The sequence below is a fragment of the Puntigrus tetrazona genome, chromosome 9 (genome assembly GCF_018831695.1).
Source record: "Puntigrus tetrazona isolate hp1 chromosome 9, ASM1883169v1, whole genome shotgun sequence".
Taxonomy (NCBI): Eukaryota; Metazoa; Chordata; class Actinopteri; order Cypriniformes; family Cyprinidae; genus Puntigrus; species Puntigrus tetrazona.
Genome location: NC_056707.1, coordinates 933,419 through 949,069, shown reverse-complemented (window position 1 = coordinate 949,069; position 15,651 = coordinate 933,419). Strand labels below are relative to the sequence as shown.

At 42.6% G+C, this 15,651-nt stretch overlaps 1 pseudogene; it reads left to right on the top strand.

Moving 5' to 3' along the window:
* The first annotated feature begins 1,311 nt into the window (after positions 1–1,311).
* LOC122351439 lies at positions 1,312–15,331 on the top strand (annotated as a pseudogene).
* The last annotated feature ends 320 nt before the right edge of the window (positions 15,332–15,651 follow it).

The following is a 15,651-nucleotide window of genomic DNA, read 5'->3' as shown; positions in this document are numbered from 1 at the left end:
AAGGTGCTCACGCCTCTGGGCTACAGGACACCGCAGAGCCTCCATTCTCCTTCCCATCCTCTACTCACCAAACACAATTATAGCTCACCCTGATAAATCCTGCAAATACAAGTTTCTGCTTTTGGCTTGAATCATTAGAGCGGCTTCTGTGGTCATGCGTTATTATTACATTCAAACGCCCAGCCCTCTTGTGTTGGCTGGCTTCTGCAGGCTGATCTTGCCGCGCACGCCTGTCTGGAGTTTCTGAGAGTTATGCGCAGTCCACAACGTCCTCAAGCAGCAGGAAACACAAGAGCTCGCCCCAGAGCCGATGCTGGAGACGCTTTCAGACTGGAGAGGTGACGCTGCATGCCTTAGTTAACGGTATGAAGGACCTAACACTGAGCCCTGCTGTACACCTCACACTTAGCTCGGGACTGATACTTAATGCATCGAGTTTTAAATATAGTGAGAATGGAATGAAAAGTGTTTGTAGTGAACAATCTGAACTGTGTCAAAGGATACGGTTTGTTTTGTGAATACGAACACGCATAAGCTGCACTTTTCACTGTCTGCCAACAAATAGAAGTGACACACGGTAGACTTCTAGCAGCCTGATTCTGTATCCTCAGTAGTCTTCTCTTGACCTGCAGTAGTAGTCTGTAATGTCTGGCGGTAGTTCTGATAGCTGTGTTTGTGCCAGGGAGCACTGAGGCCGTGCTGGAGCAGCTACAGCCGCCGCAGGAGACGCAGCAGAGCCTGGATGTCCAGCGCCCGGAGCTGCAGCAGGCTGCAGACGGAGCATGACATGCTGCTGGAGCGCCACAACAAGATCCTGCAGGAGACGGTCAGCAGGAGGCCGAAAGGCGCGAGAGGTGCGCACAGAAACCTCAGATTCATGCAGGAAGACCTTTTTACCATCTAATGACAAGCTGAAAGTGATGTGTTTAGATTCACTACTACTCAAGATATATGCCTTATAATCTATGGTGCAGTTGTCCTCCTCTATTTTCAGTATTTCACGTTTTTTCCCGTGATGAAATCGTGTGGTGTGTCCCAGGTCATTGGCGCTGCAGTCAGAGAGCTCTCTCTGCGCCTCCCGAACGCCAGTGTGCCCACCTGAGCGCCAGACCGGCCCCGCGCGGGGCGAAGCTCCGGGAGCAGATGCGCCAGCTGCAGGAGGAGCACTATGGCACGCTGAGACCCTGCAGCAGCAGATCCGCGGCCTGAGGCCCAGCCTTCCAGCTGCAGAGAGAGCCGTCTGGAGCAGGAAGCGCTGGCGCGCAGAGCAGGAGGAGGCCGTGGACGTGCCTCGCTGGAGCTGCCAGGCGCATGGCCAGAGAGGAGGAGAGAGAGGCATGGAGACCACGGGACCGAGTCCCTGTCATCCAGCAGCACCCGCTGGCTGCCTCTCTGGAGCAGCTGCTGACCTCGCTGACCTCAAACGCAGTACGCTCACCGAGACACTGCGGCCGCCACGGCGTCGCCTGCACCAAACCCTGCGTGAATATATCTAACCCGCCCGTCCATCAGGCTTTCACAGCTGAAATGTTCATCCTGGGTTTGTGATGCTTGAGCGGTGTTAGGGTTATGAACCCCTGCTCGAACACATTAAACCTCACACTGCGCTGTGAAAGCTTGGGAGCGGTCAGAAATAAGCAGAAAGATGTAATCTGTATGAATCAACAGAGATGATCGGTGGAGCTCACCACATCTCCAATAATATGTCTTTTAATAATGAATGAGGCTGAATCCAAAGCATTCTGGTGCTGATCAGAGAGATGAAATAATCAACCTCAAAACATGTGTATTTGAGAACAAATAGCATATAGCAGGTGTGTGTGTGTGTGTGTGTGTGTGTGTGTAGAGCCTGCCGTCTGGCACATGGAGCCCAGTAAGAGGAGTTATCTCCAGGAAGCTCCAGTACTGCCGCCGCTGAGCGTGGAGCACCTGAGCAGTCTGCTGCACGAGACCAGAGGAGCTACCAGCGCTGTCTACTGATGGAGCAGATCACTGTGGAGAAACACTCACACACACACACACACCTCTCTCACACACACACACACACACACACACACAGACTCCCTCTCTCTCTCTCTCTCTCTCTCTCTCTCTCTCTCTCTCTCTCTCTCTCTCTCTCTGTCTCTCTCTGTCTCTCTCTCTCCTCTGTCTCTCTCTCTCTCTGTCTCTCTCTCTCTCTCTCTCTCTCTCTGAAGATCTGTCTGTGTGTGCAGCTGCTGGAAGAGCGAGCTGCGGCGTCTGGAGCGTAATCAGGAGCGGGGAGAGTCTGTAGCCAGTCTGGGTATCTGAAGAGCGTGCTGCTTCAGTTCATGCTCCTGCGCTCCGGCAGCGAGAGGCAGGCTCTGCTTCCTGTCATCCACACACTGCTGCAGCTGAGCCCGAGGAGAGAGGGCAAGCTGGCCGCCATCGCTCCACGGTCGTCACTCGCAGCCTTAAACAAAGCAAATATCCTTGCTGCCAGCGTGGTGGTTTGATGTGAGCTAAGCGTGAGGCCTGAAGAAATGTAATGTTATGATCAGTGCTGGATACAGCTCAGAGAAACACACACACACACAGAGCACTTTCAGAGCAAACACAGCCCGAACTTGAAGATGCTGAGCTGTGTCTGAATTTTCTCCTCACTATGGTCAGAAAGCATCTGCTGACCGTGATGAGGATGTTTGTACTTCAGTAAAGTCTAGTCACAACACCTTGATTAGAGGATGTCTGTTACATAAATCACTAAGTTTTTACAGCGCATAAAACATGAAAATCCAGAGTCAGTGTTATTGGTGGAGAAAAAATATTTAAAGTTATAGTCTGGTTTACAAAGATCAAACTGAAATAATCATGTTCAGAAGAGCTGAGTTAAGTTCTGCTGTGATCATACACACTTCTGTGTGTAAGTCGTGATACCAGCACTCTAAAGTGTGTGTGCGTGGCGATGTGTGTCGCGTGTGTGTCGCGCGTGTGTGTGCGCGTGTGTGTCGCGTGTGTGCGTGTGTGTGTGCAGGTGAGGAGTCGGCGTGCTGTCTCGGGGCTCGGGCTGGGCGTCGTATCTTCACAGCTGGTCAGGCATCAGATGAAAGCACACATCAGCTCTGTGTATGACGTCTCGGGACCTGACAGGACTTTTCTGATTTGGGTTATTGAAGATTGTTTTGTGCTGTAAATCATACATAGGAACTGTTGATCATATTTATCATATTTTTAATATAATAAAAATATCATACAATCATATCCTTAACAATTTTCCCAGCGAGATTGTCTCAAGGCTGTTAGTCTTTGTGGATGAGTGTAAATACTGATCTGGTCTGTCAGAGAACATATCTGATTAAACAGCTTTGAGAGCTGCTCCGTTTATCCTTTGAAGTTTTTTTAGACATGAAAACTTAATTTCACGTTGATCTTAATCCTTCATCTATAAACGTGCATTAAAGTTAATTTACAACGGGTGATGTTCTCTGCCGAAATATATAGTCTTCCAGTCTGTAATGTGGATCTCTTTAGATCCAGGGAAGCACTACAGCTCTTTCTCCCTCATTTAGGTTCCATGACAGTGTTATCTCTTCTTGAACACATCACATTAGGTCTCTTCAAGATCCTGTTTATTCAGCACTGATGGTCTCTATCTCATTCTGGCTCTACAGCAAAGCTGCGTTCAGCGTTCACACGTTTTTGCCGTATTCTGGCAACTACACAACATCTGCATCAACTTCACATATTGTCTGAATAGATCTAAAACCATCCTCCACTGCAGTGCTTCTCAAACCTGTCCTTGCTGTACCTCAGATCCTCCCGTCAACTCTATTAAGAAGAGAATCTCAGAAACCGCATGGATTGAGTCTTGTCTCTCAGATAGGTTCTTCAAAGTATCTTGGAGAGGTGTCAAGGTGTCCATTCACACACACACACACACAGTGTGAAGCTCATATGTGTGAACTGACTGCTGATGGCTGTTGAGTTGTCCTGTAGAAGGCTTCTGCTTCTACTGTTGATGTCAGAGATCTGCAGATATTTTTACATAACAAAATTAGGTGCTGGTCATAAATATTCAGGACAGGACATAAATGTGTTTCAAACACTGTCTCTCAGTGAATGCCTGTAATAGAAAGCAGACTGAGTGCTTGTCAGCATTACAGTAATATTACTGTTTCTAATTCAAAGTAAAAATATGTCCATATACTGTACTAAAAACAAACTCAAAAGAACTGCAAATATAAGTCTACAGTATAAATCAGTATCTTAAAATGTTACCTATAAATATTTATATTTGAGTTTCATTAAATGATCATCCCTACAATATAAAATCCATAGGTATCTCTTGTTCTTTGATGCCCCAATAACAAGAAAGACTGTGACTTGGCAGTGGTCAGAAGATGATCACTGACCCCCGTCCATAAAGAGGTTGAGTCACAGAAGGTCCTTACTGAAGAGCTGGCTGTATCAAAGCTTTACTGGAAGAACAAGAAATGGGGTGAAAAAGGTGTTAGAGCAACAACAGGGATGACACAAACGAGAATTCTGACAAATAAAGCTGATTTAAACACTTGAGAGAGCTTCAGAAGGAGGTACTGGAGCTGGAGTCTCAGCGCTCAGACATCTTCAGAAAAGAGCTGTCAAGGCGCTTTGAAACAGAAACATCTTAACTGGGCTAGGAGGAAAAATATCTGGACTCTTTCTCTCTTTTCAAATAAAAGCAAATTTTACATTTCATCTGTAAATCAAGGTCTTGCTTCCAGAGGAAGACTAAAAGAGGCCCAGACAGTCCAAAGTGATGGTTTGAGGTGCTGTGATCGTCACGGGCCAGACAACAGTCCTGACACCAACCCTGTGTGGAATCTCTGGGATATTTTAGAACAACTTTGAAGAATGGTTTATTTTACATGTAATGAATCTCCAAGTTTCACTTTTCTAAATACGTTATCAAAGCTCATATTGAAAGCGTTTTTTTCCGCTTTATCTCTATAGCATTTGTTTATGTCTAAGCCAAGTAATGCTGCAATTGTTGTTTATGATGTAAAATATTAGCTCTGCACACTCTTCAGTCCTCTCATCCTACAACATGGTTTGACAAAACCCCAAAGACACCAGGGATGTTTAAGTGCAGAGATGAAATGATTATTAAATGAGTGCTCTTTACTCACTGTCTTTATGTAATCCATTCATCATTTGAATACAACTTTAAATAATTTTAATAAGTGAGAAACACCTTAACCACTTTAACATATTTTCTATCAGACACAGCGTACAGTCATACATGTGTGATATTTGACCAGACACACTGTAATCTAGAGTATGCTCCATTATTCTAAAGTGTTACCAGCAATTCTTTTAAAAGTAATGCATGTCTGCTAACATTATGAACAGGCGGAATTTCTTTCTATTCATCATCACAGTTACCTTTTATATTTGCTGTTATTTTTATTTTTTTATCCATTTAGTCTGGATAAATGACTTTTAAAAATAAAAACATCAAGAGATTTCGCAGCACAGAATCACAATAACTAGAGAGCAGTAGGACATTTTACAGGAGGTCAAGAGCTTCCATGCCCCAAATTCCCAACTTAGCTCAGTTTGTTTTCATGCACAGAGGCAGCTGCGGCTTTGGAGACGTGCTGAACGTTATTTATAGAGACCGAGGCAGTAGAGCAGAGAATGCCAGTCAACTCTGCTGGCGTTAGGAGCCCAGTTAAGACTCCAATCATCAAATACGTGTAAAGCACACTTTTCACCAAAAAACGGTGTGAGGAACTACTAAAGGATGTCTAGGTTAACACACGTTAGGCTAATTAGCTGTTGCTCTGAAGGTTAGTGTGAAAATCCAGCTGGAAGAGTTTGTTGAGTGGAGTGAGGGTGAGGCAGGGTCTGCCGCTCTGACACATGATGATGACCGGACTCGCTCTATTCTTGACTCTGAGGCTCATACAGCCCAGGCTCGACTCGCTCCGAGGATCATCATGGAAGAAGATGGCATCAACGGCCTCCAGGACGCCGAGATTCCCAGACGCAGCGACGTCAAAGTCTACAAGGAGTTCTGTGATTTCTCGTGCGCTCGTGAGTGTGGTGTTTCAGACATCTAGGGCCCAGTACAGTATTTATTACTCTACTGAATGTTTCCAGTAACAGAAATCATTCAGAAACTGTAAGCGTAGCCTACTCATGTTTAACTGCGTGTAATATAAACGTAACACTGCATGATTTAGGTGTGATAAATAGCGTCTGCTCATGTAAATGTCAGTAAGTGTCACTATCGTTAAATCTCATGACAGGGACCTGGTCTTTTAGTGGGATTCAGAGAAACTGCTCATGATATGCGTTGTGTCCACGTGCTAATTTGCAGCTGGAAATACTAGTGAAAGCTACTGGATACATGTCCTTTAACATCAGTTGTTGTACTGGTTAACATTTTGTGAATGCTTCATCGCTCACTCATAGGTTGCTGAACAGTTAAAGCGCTAGTTAAAAGATCATGGTTTGCCTCAGAGCTCGACCTGTTGGTCTTCTCAGACAATATCTGTAGAAGCGGCAGACCGTTTCAAGCATCAGAAGACCAGATTTGATTTTTTTAAATTGCCAGGCTTCCTGTGTCATTTACTTCCAGTTATTATAGCTGTATAATTATTTTTATTGTAATCATAAGTACAAATAACCATTCTTCTGCTTGTATGCTATATCACGCATTTTTCTATGAAAATCATAGAAGATGTGTAGATCAGCAGTGAAAACTGTGAACACACAGAACACAAATTAGGCCTTCTTTTTATTCCAAATGTTATGAACAGAACAGCTGTTACAACAGATTAGTTTCAGTGTGTTTTTAATCACAATTACTTTCTCAATTACTTTGTTTCTCATGTATTGACTGGCAGCTCTATGTTGCAGAAATCAGGAGGAAATGCAGACTGTTGTGTGTGAACATGATCTTTTGTCATGCTCTCTCCGAGACGACCACCAGAGGAACCCTCTCATAGTACTAACATCTCCAACTACATTTCCCATCATGCCCCCATAGCTAGCACTGATTAACCTCTTTATAAACAGTGCTCAGATTCCATTTCATTGTGAAGTCTTATCTTTTCCTGGCTGGTAATTCTGAGCACTTCTGTTTTCGATTGAGTTCCTGTGTTGACTTTGGACCGTTTCACTGTCTGCCTCGACCCTCGCTTGGCTCGGTTTATGATTCTGCCAATGCCTCTGATACCCCTGTCTCTGTTGTAGATCACTGCCTGTCTGGCTATTCTTATTAAAGAGATGGATCTGAAATGGATCTTACTGTAGTTCTAGACTAAATGTCAACATGAACTCAAATCACTGACACAAAAAACACATTCAGTATCCATGAGGACACTGCTTCTACGATTTCCAACAAGGTTGTCAAATTTGGACTCATCTGACCACAGTGAAACAGTCGTGACAGCGCTTCTGGACCTTGTTCCTTTTATCATGATAGAGCTTTAGTTTTCATCTGTAGATCTTTTTACACACTCTCTTTCACAGATTGGAGAGCCTCTGCCCATCTTGCCTTTCTAAGATGTCTCTTTTATAGCTAATAAAAAATAATATAGAGCTGATATCAATTAACTTAATTAGTTGCTAGATGTTCTCCCAGCTGAATCTTCTCAAACTTTCCTGCTTTTCCAGTCCTTTGTGGTTCCTGTGCATTCGATCTGTATCAAATTTGAAATAAGTTCATTTAGTGGAGAAATTTCTCAGTTTAAACATCCGTTATGTTCTCTTTGTGAATTCAATTTTTATTTTATTCAAATGTAAAAAACATCCCAACATTTCCAGAATTCTGGTTGTAAACTCCTTGTTTAAGCATTAAGGCATATTTTATGCTTGTCAAGTTTGACATGCCTTTAGTTTTTTCATTTTACATTGACTTACCAGTTTATTACATATAACTAGGGCCCCGGGCTCCACAAGGCGTAATGTAGCACTGCTTTCAGTTTCCTATCTGTCATTCACTTTGACATTGTGTCATGTACTGAGTCTCTTGTGAGAGGAAAGAGCTGTGAGTTGCCTGATTTTGCTAGAATATTTAGTTTAATGGGTGAAGTGCTTCATCAGAACCACAACAAGCCTTATTTACCATTGGTTCCAGGTAACAATTATGCAATCATTTGGCACATTGTGAGAGATTTATAAGATGGGCGTTTGTTTTTCTTCACAGCAACATGACGAATCGTTAGTAATGCCATCTGTGGCGCTGTAAGGCGAGCTTCACGCCCGACAGAGAAGATCGTGAACAGTAATGGTGAGCTGTACCACGAGCAGTGCTTCGTCTGCGCGCAGTGCTTCAGCAGTTCCTCCAGGGACTCTTCTATGAGGTGAGGCGCTCAGATCTCAACCCAGTTCTGCTCCAACACACCTGACCGTCATCAACAATAGCCCAGAACACACTGGGAATGTTTGATGGAGCTGCATATTGAAACTGGCTCCTATATTGAATTGATTTGTTCATTGACTTTTTCACATTCATTCATTCTATTTTACACAGCTGACACATGAGTATCAATTAGTTGTCCACAAGCTCATTTGCAGATTTGGAACCTCTTTTGGCATGTGTGTAGAGTCATATTAATGATTGTACCACAGTCTACAAGCTGCTAGATTTGCTTAGTTTGAACTAACCCTAGATTTTTGATACAATAAACGCTTCATGACTAACTTATAGAGAGTGAGATCTGGCCACAGTGATTGATCCACGTTTGACATTATTGGCTGTTTGCAGCAAACATCACAGTTTGTGCTGTTGTTCAATGTAATTCACTTCAGCATTGTCAAGAATTAACAAGGCTTAGTGGATTTTATTTTAAAAAAATGAATGTTCTTAATAAATTACATCTCAAATAAGTTCGATATTAAAATGTTTTTATGATGGAGACATTCTGCACATGTTTTTGCAGTTTGAGGGGAGAAAATACTGCGAGCATGACTTCCAGATGCTGTTTGCTCCGTGCTGTCACCAGTGTGGTGAGTAGACAAACCTGATTGAGAAGACACTGAAGACCCCAGACAGGAGAAAACACTCCACGCTTGAGTCTGATTACTCTGTAACAGTGTTTAAGTACCATGAAGATCACCTAGTCGTCACTTCAGAAAGTGTCCCTTTGCGTTGAATGGTAGATTACAGCCCGTGATGTACCGAGCAATTACACACAATTCACAGCGCATCTGTTTTGTACCTATAGAGTTCCTCCACAGTACATACTTCTAAGTATAAGGGAACAATATGTAATAACCTGCAAAATTATAAAGCATTTATACTGTATTATATAACTAAAGGTTCAAAAATACAGTGCGCTGTCAAATCTGTGATTATTACGTTGTACATTTGCGGGCTGTTTTTGTAAAATGCTAACATGTGCCTGAAACTAATCGGATTAGATACAATGAATTTTTAAAAAATCAGCTTTCATTCTTACAATGAAGAGAGACAACATTAATGAAATGAACAAAATACACTTGATAGCAAAAGATAAAAAGGTAGTTCACGGCCGCCCAGTCTTTATAGTTGACAGTAAAGAATCTGACTTGCTGTCCTGGACAGAGACTCAAGCTCCAGGTTAGATCCCCTGTGATGTACAACACAGATTACTAAATTTGAAGTTAGTTTGTCAAGTCAGGAGCTAAACACAGCGTGGAGCTGAATCCGGCCATTGCTTGTGCATCTGTGTCATGTGTGTCACATGTGCTGTGTTTCAAGGCGAGTTCATCATTGGCCGTGTGATAAAGGCCATGAACAGCAGCTGGCACCCGGACTGTTTCTGCTGTGATCTGTGCCAGACTGTGCTCGCAGACGTGGGCCGTGAAGAACGCAGGCCGGTCAGTCGCTGCTCTATTCAGGGCCAACAGGGACTTTGTGTGATCCTTCCATGCTGAACTAAACAGCATATACTGGTTAGGTATGTTCTGAAGCCTGGCAGCTGGTTTGAGCTGGTCTTTAGTTGGTCCTGTGCTGGTTATACAGGACTTGGCCAGTTTCTACCTAGCTTAAACCGGTTCATGACCAACTAAAGTCCAGCTTAAATCAGCTCGAACCAAAACATACCTGAACAGTATAGGCTGGATTTCAACAGGGTTGTACAACTCTGTTAAAGCACATAGGTCCTCATTTATAAAATGTTGTGCAAAAACTATCCTAAAATTGATCTTGCATTCATCTCTTAAATATAAATACTTTTGATTCATAGAATGAATGTACGTACAAAAATGCACATATGGGTCTGCTCAGACCCTGAAGTAAAGCTAAGCACTTCTCCACGTCAAAGACAGTTTTTATAAAAATGATTGCGGGCATTTATGTAGGTTCTCCAATTTCAAATCAGAGCATACACAAGCAGTAAAAGAGGACCAAGTAGTTCAATGTGACTTCGAATCGAGTGACTAGCTTTATGTTGACAGACACCTGTGCCGTCCGTGTCATAATCGTGAAAAGGCTCACAGTCTGGGGAAGTACGTGTGCCAGAAATGTCAAGCCATTGTGGATGACATCCCGCTGATTTTCAAGAATGACCCGTACCATCCTGACCACTTCAACTGCAATAACTGTGGGTGAGTAACATACTCAAAATATACCAGTGATGGGATGGTTCACAGCATTTATCGGTCATATTATTCAAATCTATAGACATGACTGCTTTGGTTACACTTTATTTTAATAGTCCTTTAGACATTCTACTAACTAGAAGTAACTTTAGAACTACATGTTATAAAGTTTCTCATCACTAGCAACTACATGTCTACTAACTCTCAGAGTAGACTGTTAGGGTCGGTTTAGGGTTAGTAGAATAAGTTGACAGATACTTATAAAGTTTCTGACCCATCAAAATAAAGTGTTAGAAGATATTAAGCAGACAGTCTACAAATGACTGCTAGTTGATATGTGAAGTTACTCTTAGTAGAATGTCTCTAGTGGACCTTCAGAATAAAGTGTTGGCCTGTTTTAACATTGTTCCTCTGCTCAGGGCTTGTAAAGTCGTTGTAAGTCGTTGAACCCACAGCGGTTTCTGTTTTCAGGAAGGAGCTGACGGCCGAGGCCAGGAACTGCGGGGGAGCTCTACTGTCTGCCATGTCATGATAAGCTGGGTGTGCCCATCTGCGGCGCCTGCAGGAGACCCATCGAGGCCGCGTGGTCAACGCCATGGGCAAACAGTGGCACGTGGAGGTATTTGACCAAAACACCCATCTCTCTGAACCAGTCCGGCGTGGGATCTTGACATTTATCATCACCTGTCGTCTTCTTGTCTGCAGCATTTCGTATTGTGCTAAATGTGAGAAACCTTTTCTTGGTCATTCGCATTATGAGCGCAAGGGCCTGGCATACTGTGAGACTCACTACAACCAGGTAAAGTCTGTAAATGTGCTCAGTTATTCACCCTGATGAAAAATACTAAATATCCTGATATGAATTTGAGAATATAAACTGATGCCTGTTCTGTTGTATTAGTGCAAGTCAGTTAAAGCGCAATTACTGTAAATCGAATTCAGCATTTTGATAGGAAAGGATAACGATTTCCTAAGGTCCAAAAATTTCAGACCTTAGGATCTTAATGCTGTACTAATTTACCAGTAGAGTCAGATTTTTACAATGTGCATGTAAAATGTGAAAAGGAGTATTCGTGTCAAATTCAAGACTTGATCAAGATCAACATCACTTTAAATTCTGTTTGGATGCCAATTTCTTCCAGTGGAAATTTTGTGAAAATAGGGAATAAATCCCAAACATGAATTGATTTTATGTATATGTAGACAAATATAATTAATGTTCAATTTACATAGTGTTAATTATATTCTAATTATATTCACTGACAATTGATCTTAAAATCATAGTTTATCCAAAAATGAAACGTTGATCTGCTTACCCCCAGGGCATCCAAGATGTAGGTGACTTTGTTTCTTCAGTAACACCAGCTGAGATTTCTAACTCAAACCGTTGCAGTCTGTCAGTCATATAATGAAAGGCAATGAGCACCAAACATTTCAAAGCTCAGGCGAAAACAAATTATATTTCAGTCATTCGGGGGTCAGTACTCTGGCACATAGATAAATTCATACTTTTGGCAGTATATTGTATATAAGTAACATCCCATTCCTAATCTATAGGGTTCAATACGATGTCGGTCCACCGTTTGCAGCTATGACAGCTTCAACTCTTCCACAAGGTTTAGGGGTGTGTTTATTGGAATGTTTGACTATTCTTCCAGAAGTGCATTTGTGAGGTCACACAGTGATGTTGGACGAGAAAGCCTGGCACTCATTCTCATTTAAGGTGTTCAGGTTGAGGTCAGGACAGGGCAGTCAAGGTCATCCACACCAGGTCTTTATGGACCTTGTTTTGTGTACTGGTGCACAGCCATGTTGGAATAGGAAGTGGCCAGCTCCAAACTGTTCCCACAAAGTTGGGAGCATGGAATTGTCCAAAATGTCTTGGTATTCTGAAGTATTCAAAGTTCCTTTCCCTGGAACTAAGGGGCCAAGCCAAGCTCCTGAAATACAACCCTACACCCTAATCCCCCCTCCACCAAACTTTACACTTGACACAATGCAGTCAGACCTTTCTCCTGGAAATCTCCAAACATAGACTCGTCAAACAGATTGCCAGATGAAGAAGCATGATTCGTCACTCCAGAGAACGTGTCCAGTGACAGCGTGCCTGATGATGTATGGCTTGGATGCAGCTCCTCGGCCATGGAAACCATGAAGCTCTCTGCACACTGTTCTTGAGTTAATCTGAAGGACACATGAAGTTTGGAAGTCTGAAGAGACTGACTGCAGAAAGTTGACAACCTCTTCGCACAATGCGCCTCAGCTTCCGCTGACCCCACTCCAAATCAGTTTACGTGGCCTACCACCTTGTGGCTGAGTTTCTGTTGTTCCATAACGCTTCCATGTTCTTATAATACAGCTGAGTCGACTGTGGAATATTTAGGAGAGAGGAAATTTCACGACTGGATTTGTTGAAAAGGTGGCATTCACTGATCTCCTGAGAGCGACCCATTCTTTCACAAATGTTTGTAAATACAGTCTCTATGCCTAGGTGCTTGATTTTATACACCTGTGGTCATGAAAGTGATTAGAACACCTGATTCTGATTATTTGGATGGGGGAGCGAATATAGTGTAAAAGTTTATATAATGAGTCATCTATGTATAAATATCTATGTGCTAGAGTCACGTGCCGGATGTTGTGAATGAGATGAGGTGAGTCAGAGATTGTGGTGTATATGAGGTAAAAATTATATAAATACAGACCAATCGTGTAAGTTCCATGAATTGACCCAAGGAAGACATCCAATGCTTACAATCATTTTGTGTTCTGCTGTAGAAAAAAGTCACCTACATCTTGTGTGCCCTGGGGATCTTTTCATTTTTCTGCAAACTATCCCTTTAACATGAGCATCACACTTCTCTCACAGCTCTTGGAGAAGTCTGTTACCACTGCAACCACGTCATCGAGGGAGATGGTGAGATCATTACCTGAGGATTTATAGCCAAGAGTCTACAGTGTGTGCTTGACTTTTCTCTTTTGTTTTGAAGTGGTGTCTGCACTGAACAAGGCCTGGTGTGTGAAATGCTTCGGCTGCTCCACGTGCAACTCCAAGCTGACCCTCAAGTGTGTACAAGTGTGCTACACAGCAACATGTTGGCTTCCTGTGCTTCTGAACGTTAAGATCACGTTCGAGTTTTGCAAACCATATTTAATCAATTGTCGAGATTTCTCTAAAAACGAACACTGTTCTCTAAGTGTGATATCGTGTTATCGTGAACAGATCTTGCAAGTATATATTAATTTTGACCTGTAATGATGTAGTGTTACCCAGGGACACGTGCTTTAACAAGAGTCGTTTTCAGTGAGTGTGTTTGTTGTGCTGTCGTTCAGGGACAGATTCGTGGAGATGGACCTGAAGCCGGTGTGTAAGCACTGCTACGAACGCGTGCCGGACGAGCTCAAGAGACGCCTGTCCAAACAAGACTCCAAAGACATGAGGAAGAAGAAGATGCCCATCTGTCTGTGACATGTCTCTGTTTCAGCGGTCAGTGTTTCCTATCTTGAGAGATAGCTCTGTCCCTCGTGTCTCTCTAAACACTAACACCGTTCCAGTGAAAGTTCATGATGCAGATCTCTGACACAGAGATGTTCTAATACAGATTGTAAGTTAAGGGTCTTGTGGTTAGAACGATAGTAAGGGCCAACGCTGGAGGGATGCCTCCATAACACACGTGTGCCTCTCTTTCAAATGGGAAAATGTTTTCAGCTCTCTCTCTTTAACCGACTCCTAATTAATTAACATCATCATAATTTAGAACAGAGCTGCAAGAACAGCCTTTATATGTAAAAACCTGCAATACTATAAAACACAATTAAAAGTGTGTACATCTGCTCAGACCCTGACGTGGCACTGAACACTTTTCCACGTCAAAGACGTTTTTTTTTGCCGTGATGTACACTCTATGATCAAATCTTTATTAATCAGGCTGCTAGTGTCTGTGGGCTCATTGAAAGCCCTCATTGGCGATGATGTGAGATTTGTGACACAGCGTGCCACATCCCTGGACACACTTCAGGACAGACGTCACAGCACAACTCAGCCTTCTTCAGTCTTCTCGTGTCGGTGTGAACTTCTCTTTCTCAGTGTTATCTGTTCGACGTCTTGTGTTCAGACATGCTCTTCTACAGACTTCCTTCAAGTGTTTATTGGAGTTTCTGTCAGTTTAGTTCAGTCCAGTCTTCTCTTCCGACCCCAGAGGATTGTGTAGGATCATCTGGAATCTGATATCTCCGTTCTGATGCTGGCTTTCAATCGCAGCTGATCGCCTCAAGTCGCTGATATGTGATTGGCTGATTAGATGTTTGCTTTAACAAGCAGTTGAACAGGTCAACCTAATAAAGTGGTCGGTGAGCGTGTATGAACAATTTGCACTTAAAACAATAAATAAAATCTGTGTTTGGTAAAAGCAACTATAGTTACCTGTTCTAACCTAACTAACTTGTGGAAACACACCCAAGTATAGTCCCACTTTGTGTGAGGGGAGAAACAACTACTCTTTGAAGGGCTTTGAAAACTTTGAGCGTAGCATTTCTCTCACACACTCCTTCCAAGAGATTGTTTTCTAACATCTCAGTTTGTCTGTGTTCATCTGATGAGAAGTCATATCTGTGGGTGTTTTTTTACATATCATTTGGACCCTCACTCTCCTTGTGTTTGTTTGACCAGAGGATGTTTAGATCTGCTGAGACGTTCCTGCAGCCGAAAACCAGACATCCGGCATCTGACTCTGGAGAGTCTCATCAGTTCCGATGCGTGTTGTAGTTTGATAAATAATGAATAAAGGAATAGTGTGTAGTAAATGTGGTTTTAATTTCTCACTTGTATTTTGTCAGTCAATTAGAAAATCACAGAAAAGGTCAAATGCATTTAGTTACCACTTTAAACACACTTAAAACCATCTTTTATACAAAAAAACCGCTAACTAAATTCCTAAAAAATATTTCCAGCACAAAAATCTAGATTCAATTAGACACTTAGCTGTTGACAAATAGAAAATACACTAGGAGAGTAATTTGATTTGTAACTCAGCATAACTCCTGATCCCACGCTGGTTAGTCAGACGTAACTTAAATGGCTAGTTTTGACAACCATTTCTCTTTTTCCTGAAACACAAG